Below are 14,279 nucleotides of genomic sequence, written 5' to 3' on the forward strand. Positions count from 1 at the left end.
ATTTTGAAGAAGACTAAAGCATGAGGCATCATAATCCCAGACTTTAGCCTCTACTACAAAGCTGTCATCATCAAGACAGCATGGTATTGGCACAATAACAGACACATAGACCAATGGAATAGAAAAGAGACTCCAGAATTGGACCCACAAAAGTATGGCCAACTAATCTTTGACAAAGCAGGAAAGAATATCCAATGAAAAAAGACAGTCTCTTTAACAAATGGTGCTGGGAGAACTGGACAGCAACATGCAGAAGAATGAAACTAGACCACTTTCTTACGCCATTCTCAAAAACAAACTCAAAATGGATAAAGGACCTGAATGTGAGACAGGAAACCATCAAAACCCTAGAGAAGAAAGCAGGAAAAAGTCTCTCTGACCTCAGCTACAGCAATATCTTACTTGACACATCTCCAAAGGCAAGGGAATTAAAAGCAAAAATGAACTATTGGGACCTCATGAAGATAAAAAGCTTCTGCACAGAAAAGGAAACAATCAACAAAACTAAAAGTCAACCAACGGAATGGGAAAAGATATTTGCAAACGACCTATCGGACAAAGGGTAGTATCCAAAAATCTATAAAGAACTCTCCCAACTCCACACCCAAAAAACAAATAATCCAGTGAAGAAATGGGCAGAAAACATGAATAGACACTTCTCTAAAGAAGACATCCAGAGGGCCAACAGGCACATGAAAAGATGCTCAACGTCACTCCTCATCAGGGAAATACAAATCAAAACCACACTCAGATACTACTTCATGCCTGTCAGATTGGCTAAAATGAACAAATCAGGACACTATTGATGTTGGTGGTGATGTGGAGAAATGGAAACCCTCTTGCACTGTTGGTGGGAATGCAAACTGGTGCAGCTGCTCTGGAAAACAGTGTGGAGTTTCCTCAAAAAATTAAAAATAGATCTACACTATGACCCAGCAATAGCACTGCTAGGAATTTATCCAAGGGATACAGGAGTGCTGATGCATAGGGGCACTTGTACCCCAATGTTTATAGTAGCACTTTCAACATTAGCCAAATTATGGAAAGAGCCTAAATGTCCATCAACTGATGAATGGATAAAGAAATTGTGGTTTATATACACAATGGAATATTATGTGGCAGTGAGAAAGAATGAAATATGGCCTTTTGTAGCCACGTGGATGGAACTGGAGAGTGTTATGCTAAGTGAAATAAGTCATACAGAGAAAGACAGATACCATATGTTTTCACTCTTATGTGGATCCTGAGAAACTTGACAGAAGACCATGGGGGAGGGGAAGGAAAAAAAAAAGTTAGAGAGGGAGGGAGCCAAACCATAAAAGACTCTTAAAAACTGAGAACAATCTAAGGGTTGCTGGGGGGTGGGAGTGAGGGGTGGGTGGGTGATGGACATTGAGGAGGGCACCTGTTGGGATAAGCTCTGGGTGTTGTATGGAAACCAATTTGACAATAAATTTTATATCAAAAAACTAACTAAATTAATTAATTAAAAAAAAAACTGGCTGCCCTCAACAGACTGTAGATACAAGGTATAGGGGCAATTTGAGAGAACCAGAAAGTAATTCCAACAAGTTTAAAATTTTGCTATTGCAGGGAGCAGTAAAATACTGGTATTCCATGCTCAAATGCTTTAATTGGGAGGCTACATAGCTTGATGGTATCCGACTGACACCAGAAATTATTGTAATGGGACTTGCTAAAAATAGAAATGGAAATTGAAATTAATCTTGTGATTGATTGTATTCAGTTTTACCTCCAAATAAAAGAAAGATGTCCTAAAGGCTGAAGGCAGTGCAGGGAAGAATTATTGGAAAAGGAAGCAGAGGGGTAAAAATACCCTACTGTATCTCAAAATAGAAGGAAACATGTCATTATTATTTCGTATTGAATATAGGTAATATTTGTTTAGTCTTATTGTGTTATGTTTTTATTTTAAAAGGTATTACATTTATAAATTTGAAACACAATAGTCTGTTTATTTAATTTAACATTCAATAAGAGTAAAAAAGAAAATAACTTGCTGTGTGAGAACACAGGAAGAAAATTTCAAATGAGCATGAATTTTTCATATTTTTAAAGAGAATAACATGTACGCGTATGACTCATATAATATTTACTATTACTTATTATAATTGTTGTAATTATTTTTATTGTCTCACATGGCTGTGTCTTGAGTTTACTCTCCAAAATATTGACTTTGCTAGGTATAGTCTATGTAATGATCTCTGGTATTTGTTGTATTGTTGTTTAACACGTGGCTAATTTTTGCTTGAAGAGAATATATTCATTAATTGTAAGGGTTAAGAGTTAAATACTCATGTCAATATATAGAGATTAATATATTTTAAATTATTTATATTCTTTCTTTTATTCTGATTGATCTACTCATTTCTGAAAAAAAAATGGTATTATGGTCTCACACTAATTGAAGTTATGGCCAGTTTTCCTCACAATACAGACAAATTTTGAATTATTTATTTTGAGAATTTTTTAAGCTCATTCCTGTTTCAAATTACAGTGTCTTGTCAAATTATTCCTTTAATCATTGTGTAATGACTTTATCTCTAATAATCATTCTGCCTTGAATTCATACCTGTTTGATTAATATCACTATATCAACTTAACTCTCATTAGTATTTGCCTCTATCATTTTATATCCTTTCACGTGCAATCTTTCTCTGTCATTTTGTTTTATATGTGCTGCTTTATACATCATATAACAGATTTCTTTTTAAATATATTTTAAGAATTTATATCAACTAATGACATTGACTTGTGTTTATTTGTTGTAATATTGATATATTTGGATTTATTTCTGCCTACATGTTTTGTACTTTATATTTACCATGCTTTTAGTTCCTTTCTCCTTCTTTTTTTAAATTTAATAAATTTTATTTTTAGAGCATTTTAGGTCCACAGGAAAACTGGGTGGAAAGTACAGAGAGTTCCCATCTACCCCCACTTCCCGTATATGTATGACCTTCCCCACTATCAGTATTCCCACAGTGGTACATTTGTTACAACTGATGGACCTACACTGACACATCATTATCACTCATAGTTTACATTATGTGACTTAGTCCCTTCAGGCTTCTATAATAGAATGTCCTAAACTGAGTATCTTATAGGCAACAGAAATTCATTTCTCATAATTCTGTAGACTGCAAAATCCAAGAAAAGGCTCTGGAAAATTCCATGTCTGGTGAGAGCCAGCTTCCTGGTTCATAGATGGCTGTCTTCTCTCTGTGTGGAAGAGTGGAAGGGGTGAGGGATTTCTTTGGGGTCTTTTTATAAGGGACGTAATCCCACTCGTGAAGGCGCCACACCCATGATTTAATCATCATTAAGGGCTCCATATCCAAATATCATTACATTAGGAATTTCAACATATGAATTTTGATGGGACATAAGCATTTGGCCTATAGCATTAAGGTTCAGTCTTGGTGTTGTACATTTTATGAATTTGGACAAATGTATAATGACATGTATTCATCATTGTAGTATCATACAAAATAGTTTCACTGCCCTAAAAATCCTCTGTGCTTCTATCCATTTCTCCTTCCCCCAACCACTGGCAACAACTGATATTTTTTCTGTCTCTATGGTTTTGTCTTTTCCAAAAGGTCCTATAGTTGGAATCATATAGTAGGTGTTTCAGATCGGCTTCTCTCCTTTAGTAACATGCATTTCAGTAACCCTCCCCCACCCACCGCATGTCTTTTCATGGTTTGATAGCCCAATTATTTAAAAATTTTTATTTATTTATTTTTATTTTACATTTATTTATTTTTGAGAGACACAGAGAGACAGAGTACAAGTGGGGGGGGTGGGTGGTGGGCAGAGAGAGAAGGAGACACAGAATCCAAAGTAGGCTGCAGGCTCGGAGCTGTCAGCACAGAGCCCTACGCAGGGCTCGAACTCACAAACTGTGAGATCATGACCTGAGCTAAAGTTGGGTGCTTAACCGACCGAGCCACCCAGGTGCCACTGATAGCCCAATTATTTTTAGCACTGAATAATATTCTATTGTCTGGATGCACTACAGTTTATCCATTCACCTGCTGAGAAACATCTCGGTTTCTTCCAAGTTTTTTCAATTATGAATAGACCTGCAATTTTTTGTGTGGATATGTTTTCAATTCATTTGGGTAAATACCAAAGAGCATGAGAGCTGGACCATATGGTAAGAGTATTTAGTTTTATAAAAGCTGACAAACTGCCTTCCAAAATGGCTGTGCCACTTTTGTATTCCCACCAGCAATGAATAAGAGTTCCTATTCTCATCAGCATTTGATGTTTGTAATGTTCTGAATTTTGGTTGTTCTAGTGGAAATGCAGTGGTATCTCATTGTTGTCTTAATTTGTGATTCCTTAATGATGTAGGATGTTGAACATCTTTTCATATGGTTGTTTGCCATCTATTTATATTCTTTGGTGAGATGTCTGTTAAGGTCTTTGGCCTATTTTTAAAATTGGGTTGTTTTCTAATTGTTGAGTTTTAGGATTTCTTTGTATATTTTGGATAGCAGTCATCTAGCAGATGTGTCTTTTACACATATTTTCTCCTGATGTGTAGCTTGCCTTCTCATTCTCTTGAAAGAGTTTTTTTCAGTGCACAAGTTCTTAATTTTTATTAGTACAGATTATCAAGTATTTCTTACATGTATCACAGCTTTGGTGTTAAATTCAAAAAGTCATCATTATGCCCAATATCATTTATGTTTTCTTCTATGTTATCTATAGGAGTTTTGTAGTTTTGCATCTTATATTTAGGTTGTCACCCATTTTGAGTTAATTTTTGTAAGGAGATTAATTTTTGTTACATGTGGATGTCTAGTTGTTTCTGCACCATTTGTTAAAAAGACTGCCTTTTCTCTGTTGCATTGTCTTTACTCATCTCAAAAATCAGTTATATTAATGAGGATCTATCTGTGGGCAGATCAGTTCTGTTCCATTGATCCATTTGTCTATTGTTTCATGAATACCACAATGTCTATTGTTACAGCTTTATGGTAAGTCTTGAAGTTGTATAGTATCAGTACTCTGACTTTATTCTTCTTCAATATCAAGATGACTACTCTGGGTGTTTGGCCTATCCATATATAGTTTAAATTAGTTTATCAGTAGGCACAAAATAACTAGATGAGATTTTGATTAGAATTGTGTTGAATCTATAGGTCAAATTAGTAAGAACTGACATTTTAAAAATATTGAGGTTTTTGTCCCTGAATTCAGACTATCTCTTCATATATTTAGTTCTTCTGTGATTTCATTCATCAGGGTTTTGTAGTTTCCTTCATACAGATCTTGTACATATTTTGTTAGATTTACATCTAAGTATTTTTAGTACAAATGTAAATGTCATTATGATATATAGTTATAGTTATATATAATTTCAGATTCCACTTATTTATTGCTAGTTTATAGGAAAATGAGTGACTTTTGTATATTAACCTTGTATTTTACAACATTGCTATAAATGTTTATTAGTTCTATGAGTTTTGTCTAGTTTTTTGGATTTCCTAAATAGATGATTATGTCATCTGCAAACAAAGACAGTGTTATTTCTTCCTTCTTAATCTATAATATGGGATGTTTGGGATCTTTGATGTATGTATTTCCCACCATCTGGGGGAATGCAGTAGGTAGGGAGAAAAGTTAATATAGAGAGTAGAGTCAGTAAAAATGGCAGGGAAGATTCCTGGGACAATCTTGAGTGCCTGGTAGTTTTTGAGGCTCAGCAAGAACACTTCTCCTTTCAGAATCTGAAGGTTAAAATTCCCTTCAACTTTTTTATACAAGCTACTATCTTTTCAGCAATTGCTTCTGTGCTTTTCTGTCATTTGCACATAAATGTTTCTTGATATATTCACATTAGAATGTTGGGTAAAAAAAAAAACAACAACAGTGGAACTAAAACTGTATTTACATGTATAAGAACAACCTGAAACATGCAAAGTAAAACATTTTTTTAAATTTTATAAAATATCAGAGTTCATTAGTCCATGCACTTAAAAAATAGTATTGAGCATATACTCTCTATTAGCCATGATTTTTTTAGGCATTGAAGTTAAAAGTAATTATTTTCTTTTGGCTTTGGGATCACTGTTAATTTTATTTCTTATTTTTCTTTTCAAAATGTTTTAAAATGAACTGTTATTTTTAAAAGAAATATACAAAATGGAAAAGCGAAAATATATCTTTTGTTACCATATAAGCAAATAGATTAAAAGATCAGTTGTAACAAGTGTGTTAATAGATTATATACCTTTTTAATGTTTAATTTTGAGAGAGACACAGAAAGAGAGAGAGAGAGAGAGAGAGAGAGAGAGAGAGAGAGAGGAGAGAGAGAAGGGGCAGAGAGAGAAGGAGAGATAGAGAATCCCAATCTCTATCAGCACAGAGCCTGACCTGGAGTTCAATCATGATCTGGGCTGGAATCAAAAGCTAGATGCTTAACCCATTGAACCACTCAGGCGCCTCAAGTGATTATATTGTTAAAATGATAAAAGATGGAGATAGCAACACATTAATGTAATTTATCAGGGTTTTCTAAACTGTGTGCTGAGGAACATAGTAAGCTTACAAATAGGCTAGGGTGGTGTTACCTTAAAGATCTTTTCAGCTTTCCTAGGAGCTGAGTGGAGGGGGGGGGTGGCCAGATGTATAGGTTGTTTTCCACACAATCTAAAAGACTTACACAGTCCACCTTCATCATTACTTTCTTAGTGGGCCATCACAGAGGCTTGGGAATATTGTTTTAGGTGATAACTTGTGTGACGTCTATGAATTTTGAATATAACATTCAGCTCCATCAAGATGACAGATGGACAAAATATAAAACCCTTCTGCCACACGTAGCTAAAGATCTTTGAAATAAAATAATTAATCAAGATAATTTGAATGCATGTCTGAGTTCCTAAAATTGGAAAAGAAATTTGAAGCTTCCAAAAATGGAGCAAAAGGCAAAAAATATAAATATCAACTTATCACACGAGGATGGCTCCCCCTACCCCTATTTGGACATGTATTCCCTGCCTCCCTTTCTTGGTTGCCAGAGCCATTTTAGGGCTGCTTACAGGTGCGAGATAAAAATACATACATCACTGTCTCTGATCCCATACCTTCACCAGAAACATAGTTCAATTCCAGACAAACTGTGAAGGGCTGGATGGGGGAGAGTCTGTGTGGCCGCTTCTGACCACCTGTTCAGAAGCCCATGCCTTCATTTGCTCTTTCATCTTTCCACCCTACGCTGACTGAGGAAATTCTGCATGGCTCCCAAGACTGAAAATAAGGGGCAGAGTGGAGGGATGTCAGGGGGGCAAGATATACCTCCACTTCTAGGATTTTTTCCACCCCTCCCCCAATCTTATTCAAGGCCCATATACTTTTTTTTAAATATAAAATTTATTGTCAAATTGGTTTCCATACAACACCCAGTGCTCATCCCAACAGGTGCCCTCCTCAATGCCCATCACCCACTCCCCCCTCCCTCCTACCCCCCAGCAACCTTCAGTTTATTCTCAGTTTTTAAGAGTCTCTTATGGTTTGCCTCCCTCCCTCTCTAACTTTTTCCCCCTCACGCTCCCCCCCCCATGGTCTTCTGTTAAGTTTCTCAGGATCCACATAAGAGTGAAAACATATGATAATCTGGCTTTCTCTGTATGACTTATTTCACTTAGCCTAACACTCTCCAGTTCCATCCACGTGGCTACAAAAGGCCATATTTCATTCTTTCTCATTGCCAAGTAGTATTCCATTGTGTATATAAACCACAATTTCTTTATCCATTCGTCAGTTGACGGACATTTAGGCTCTTTCCATAATTTGGCTATTGTTGAGAGTGCTGCTATAAACTTTGGTGTACAAGTGCCCCTATGCATCAGCACTCCTGTATCCCTGGGGTAAATTCCTAGCAGTGCTATTGCTGGGTCATAGGGTAGATCTATTTTTAATTTTTTGAGGAACTTCCACACTGTTTTCCAGAGTGGCTGCACCAGTTTGCATTCCCACCAACAGTGCAAGAGGGTGCCCGTTTCTCTTTTTGAACTGGCTTTTGTTTTTTTGGTTTTTTTTTTTGTCACTTAACATTCTTGTTAGTCTTTGGTTTATAACATAAATGTTAAGAGTCCTTCATTGTGCTGAGCTTTAGCTTTTAAACCTCATGAATATCATCTTTGGTCTATTGTTTGGACCTAGGGTTCCAAAGGCATAATTTGAATTTCAAAGCTGGGAATTTTTTGTTTTCTTTTCTAATGTGACAGCCCTTTCCTGCAGCAACAGATGAGTCAATCTCACGTCTAATTTAAGGAGAGAACCCACAGACTAATAAGGGAATTACAGTAAATAAAGAATACATGGTCTGATATAACCAAAGTTTACTTTGTCACTTTGTTATAGCTTTGCTCTACTCTCTCCTGTGAGGCAGACCCACCTTCCTGGGTCACTGCCAGTACAAGAAGATTCAAGTGAAGCAAAAGGCTGACCACATGGCTCGAGTCCCTGGTCAACTTCTACAAGGATATAAGGTACTAAACTTCAGCTTTTCTGAAATCTATGGTTGCCTTCAACAGTGGAAATGGCTAGAGAGTAGAACAGATAAGACCATGAAAAATTTGACCACAGGCTGATTAACTCCACTGACTTAATTAGAGTCAGCAGGAGAACGAACAGAAGATAATATTTGCCCCACTTTGACATGAGAGAAAACTCAAACACTGCATACAGAGCTCACTGACATTATGGTAATGATAGACAAGCATCATACTTCATTAATTTTCTATTACTGCTGTTACACATTACTCCAAATTTAGTGTTTTAAACCAACAACTACTTATTATCTTATATGGGTCAGAAATGCACGTGGGGTTAACCAGGTGCTCTGGTTAGGGTCTAACAGGGCTTAAATCAAAGTGTAAACTGGCTGAGTGCTTAGCTATGGACTCTAAGATCCATTTACAAGTTTATTCAGATTTTTGGCATAACTTGTTTCTTTGCGGTCGTGGTTACTGATGTCCCATTTCTTTGACATGTTGCCCCCACCATCTTCAAGCCAGTCACGGTGCTTCAAATATTTCTTATCCTTTAAATCTCTCTGACTTCTGTCAAATCTCTCTGATGTCCTCCTGTGCTTTAAAGAGCTCATGTGATTCCACTGGGCCATCTAGCTAATCCAGAATAATCTCACTATCTTGAGGTCAACAGATCTGTCACTTTAATTATACTTGTAACGTCTCTTTTGCCATGTAACATAATAAAGTCACAGGTGTTACACAAGGGGACAAAGACCACGGAGGCCAAAATTCTGCCTACCATGCATGTATACAATATCAAAATTTTAAAGATGACACAGATTAACATATAGCATAGTTGGGCTCTATATTTCCAACATTCACCCACAATACGCTTGCCCTGCACGTGATATCTGGCCACTTACAGAAGCAGAAAAGCTCTTCTAGTCTTTGTTTAGACAGTATATGGCTTTAGATACATCATTTAATTTTTCCATGCCTCTGTATTTTTATCTCAAAAAAGAAGTAATACATGTTACCATACCTAACTGGATTAACTGATGTAAGCATCACACACACGCAAAAGCAAATAGTGGTATTTCAAGAATTTAGTGACTATTTCTTATTTCTTATTATTGAGACTACCACATGATTAGAATCCCTACTCTTGGTATAAAAAAAGAAATAAGAAAAGTCAATGTTTAGAAGATGATGTATTTATATTTTTTAACTCTAATGAACTTTAAAAATCCTATGGAAAAATCCATATGGTGTGTATAAGTGCAAATAGAAAAAAAACATCAGATGAGGAATCTATTTCTTTTCATGTTTCATTTTGCCAAGAGATAATGCAGTCCTCGCTCTGGAATCTCATCTGTCACACTGTGCTCTATAAAGTGACAGGACACGATGTGACATGTTGATGAGACCCTACGTGACACAGGGCATGGTTTGTGGTCTGTGTTGGCACAGATAATTAGGAAAACCCTGGAAAAGAGTAGTTTGAGAGGGATTGAATGAAGAATTATTACGACAGATAAATAAAAGGTAAGAATGAGCACACCTTTTTTAATAAAATACAACATGCAGAATATTAGATAGTCTCCCCTTGGACCCCAAATTTTATAATCATCTGTTGGCATTTAACCTTCAGATATGATTAAGATAGCTAAAGCTCATACCATAGCATTCCCTTGTAAGAGGAGAATATAGTGATATGAGGTAATTGAATTTTGTTCTGACCCTCTTTGGCCTCTGTGCAGAAGCAATTTGTGAATTATTTAGGGAAAAAAGGAAAAGGATATTTGCCTCAAGAGAGAAATGCTGGGTGCAAAGAAGAATTTAGTTCAGTGGCACTGTCTCTTAGAATACATCTGCTTTCCCAGCTTGAAATGAAAATCGAAATGGAAATTTCTATTCATCCTTATGCATTAACAAGATCCCTTCCTTTCACTGCCATGCTTCATATGTCCTAAACTAGACCAATGGCAGATCTAAAACTTTACAAATCATGCAGAAGCCTTTGTTATTAAAATGACAATTTATGAGTGAGCCAATAAATGAACATAACCCCACTGTAAATAAAAACAGCATGAATATTTGAGCTTTTCAAGCCAAAACTAAAGCCAAAATTAAGAGCAGTAGAGATGTTAACTGTACCATTCCTGTTCAGCTATACCTCTGTATATTTATACACTTTAAAAAAAGAGCTGTAGTTTATAGGCCAAAGAATGGTGGTGAAATGAATAAAAATTCCTTTTTTCTTGTCTCTTTCTTTGGTTTTGAAGTACTTTTTTAGTGTTGTAATTATATAACTTTCCGTCTGAACGAATAAAACATGCCGGTATTATCACTGAGCTTTATTTTTTTAATTTTTTTTTAACGTTTATTTATTTTTGAGACAGAGAGAGACAGAGCATGAATGGGGGAGGGTCAGAGAGAGAGGGAGACACAGAATCTGAAACAGGCTCCAGGCTCCGAGCTGTCAGCAAAGAGCTGATGCGGGGCTCGAACTCACGGACCGCGAGATCATGACTTGAGCCGAAGTCGGACGTTTAACCGACTGAGCCACCCAGGCGCCCCTATCACTGAGCTTTAAAATAAATCACGAATATGTCTATAGAACACTGTTCTCCAAAGATTCTGGATACCTTACTTTTTATAGCCATCAACAGTACTAGCATGTATGTGACAGCAAAAGGGTCAGAATGAAAATGATTTAATAAAGAAATTCCAAACTAATGTAAACAAAAATGAAATTGCAGCCAGCCTGTCACAGCCTTAGAGAGTTGAGAGGCCAGTATGAAACATTTTGCTTTATTTCTAAAGCTTTGATTGGCCTGCCAACATGCATTTGGGTCGTCACTCTGAGGACCCTTCTAGTAGCACTGAAGTGGCAGGCAGCTCGTGATTGATGAGTGTTTGCATCTATTTTATTATTTGTTGCATATTTCTTCCCTGACATGCTTAACTAAAAAAAAAAATCATACAAGAACTTTCACAATGACGTGAACCAACTTGCACCAGCATTCGATTTCTGTGTGGTTAGCAAACTACAGCGAAAACAAACGCTCGCACAAACACAACGGGCTCTTTGGAGATAAGGAATATTGTGTCAGTTCCGTAACATTATTAATACATTCCCGTGGAAGAAATGGGGAACAGAACATCTAATACCCAAAATACAAGGTTGTAAGTAAATCAGACTTGGTGGAGAACTTTCTGAAATTGTTTCTAACAATCTCTTTGGTTGTGGACTACCTGGCTATTTTTCCATTGCAGTTTTTATTGGCCAAAGATAAAGAACTTTGAGATCAAGACTTTAAATCGCAGCGTTTGATTGTCTAAATCTTCGTGGGCAGTGTTTAGAGGTGACAGTGGCCTTGTAACAAAAGACTTAGTATTCTCGCTTCCTGAGCTTCTGCAGGTTTGTGTGGTGTTAATGCCATAAGCCCAAGGTTGGCTCCTGGAGCAGGTTGGAGCGCACATATTGGCTTCAACTTGGTCTTCTATTGTGCCACCTGGCTGAATAAAATGCATGAAAAATATATTCTCTCCTTGATTATTCTCCCCTTGATTTCACTTCCCTAATATAATGGAGCAGTTTTAGTGTGTGTGAGGTCTCTGTGTTTCAGTGAAAAAGAAATTAACTCATACTGGCTTAAATGGTACTTGATAGGAGGTGGGGTTTGCTTGATCTGACTTTTATAACTAGAAGATCCACGGGTGGGCATAAATCAGGACTGACTTGCTTTAGTAGCTCAGGGCGTTGCCACTCTGCATGCCTTGTTCAGGTTCGGCCACATCTTCCCACCAGGTTCTCTCAGAGAAGCAGAATGACTGTCATAGGTTTGTTTACACTTCACATTCATCCACCGCACACTCAGGAATTAGACACAAGCCCAGTTTCTTTCTCAGAATCCACAGAAATTTCAGTTGTCCTAATTGAGTCAGATATTCTTTCTTGAGCCAATATAAAAAGCACAGTTGACAATCACCAAATACCAAGCATAAAACAAAATTTACTTAAGGGAATTTTAAGGCTCGTGAATTAAGGATTAGTGTGTTGATAAGTGTGGTGAAGAAATTTTTGTGGAAAGTGAATTAATGAGTATTGAAAGCTTCTCTGAAAGAAACCATTATTTTAAGAGAAACCAGAAATACAGGAAAGAAGTGTGATGAACTGGAGGGGGGGGTGTGTGTATACATAATCATTCCTATTTTAATACCTGTATACATGCATCTGTGATGCACTTAAAAACAGCTTCCCTAAAGCACTATTGTAAGTGCTATGCTGAGTTCTTTATAAATATTAATTCATATCATTAGAATAACCCTGTTTAAAATTACATATTATTATCTTTATTTTGTAGATGAAGAGATTGGATTTCAGAGAAATTAAGTAATTTTTCCAAGATCATTTATAGAAAGTGATGGACGATTGTTTGAATTCATATCTTCCTTAAGTTTTGTGGGGTTTTTTGAGTATAGTTGACATATAACGTTACATTAGTTTCAAGTGAATAAAATAGTGATTCAACATCTCTATACATTATGCTATGCTCACCACAAGCACAGCTACCATCCGTTATTGTGCAACACTATTACAATACCATTGACCCATATTCCTTATGTGTACCTTTTATTCCTGTAATTTTATCACAAAACTGGAGACCTGTATCTCCCACTCTCCTTTACCCACTTGCCCATCCCTCCACCCACTTCCCTCTGGCAACCGCCAGTTTGTTCTCTGAATGTATAGGTCTGATTCTGCTTTTTGTTAGTTTGGTTACTCATTTGTTTTGTTCTTTAAATTCTACATATAAGTGAAATCATATGGCATTTGTCTTTCTCGGTCTGACTTATTTCACTTTGCATAATACCCTTGTGGTCTGTCCATGTTGCTGCAAATGGCAAGATCTCATCATTTTTTTATGGCTGAGTAATATTGCATTGTGTATTTGTGCACACATACCCGCATGTATGTATATACATACTACACACACACACACACACACACACACACACACACCACATCTTCCTCATCCATTTTATCTATCATGGACACTTAGGTTGATTCCATATCTTGTCTATGGTAAATAATGCTGAAGTAAACATAGGGGTACCTTATATCTTTATGAATTAGTGTTTATATTTTTTTGGTTAAAATATACAGTGGTGGAGTTATTGGAATTATTGGATCATATGGCATTTTTATTTTTATCTTCTAATTTCAAAGTTCATGATCATAACCACTGCATTATTGTTATACTCATATTTTTTTGGTTTACAGGTCAATCTCTCATTATTGTGAACTTCCTGAGGGCAGGGATTTTTTTTGCTTCATTCATTACCATCTTCCTCAGTGCCTAAAATAGAGTCTGGATTATAGTATTGCTTAGTTAACATTGAAACATTATTGAATAAAGGATTGTTTCCCTTTGGCTAGAAAAAAGATGACACTTAATGATTAAACTTTGGGAAATCCTAAAGTTTATTGCCGTATAAGACCAGAGGGATAGAATTTACCATAGGAAAGTAAAATAACTACAATGTCTGCTATGACCCTTGAGAAAAAATTTTGGATTTGATATTTGGCACCAATTTTCATTAGCTATATAACTTAAATATAATTCCTTGCCTCTCTTTCTTCATTTAAGAATTATGGTAATTTACAGCATATATAACATTTTTTATGTGTTACTGAAATGATTAAATAAGGTTACATATATTAGACAGTCATCATACTATCTGCTGAAAGTGAGC

This window comes from Neofelis nebulosa, chromosome 6 (genome assembly GCF_028018385.1).
Source record: "Neofelis nebulosa isolate mNeoNeb1 chromosome 6, mNeoNeb1.pri, whole genome shotgun sequence".
NCBI classification, from domain to species: domain Eukaryota; kingdom Metazoa; phylum Chordata; class Mammalia; order Carnivora; family Felidae; genus Neofelis; species Neofelis nebulosa.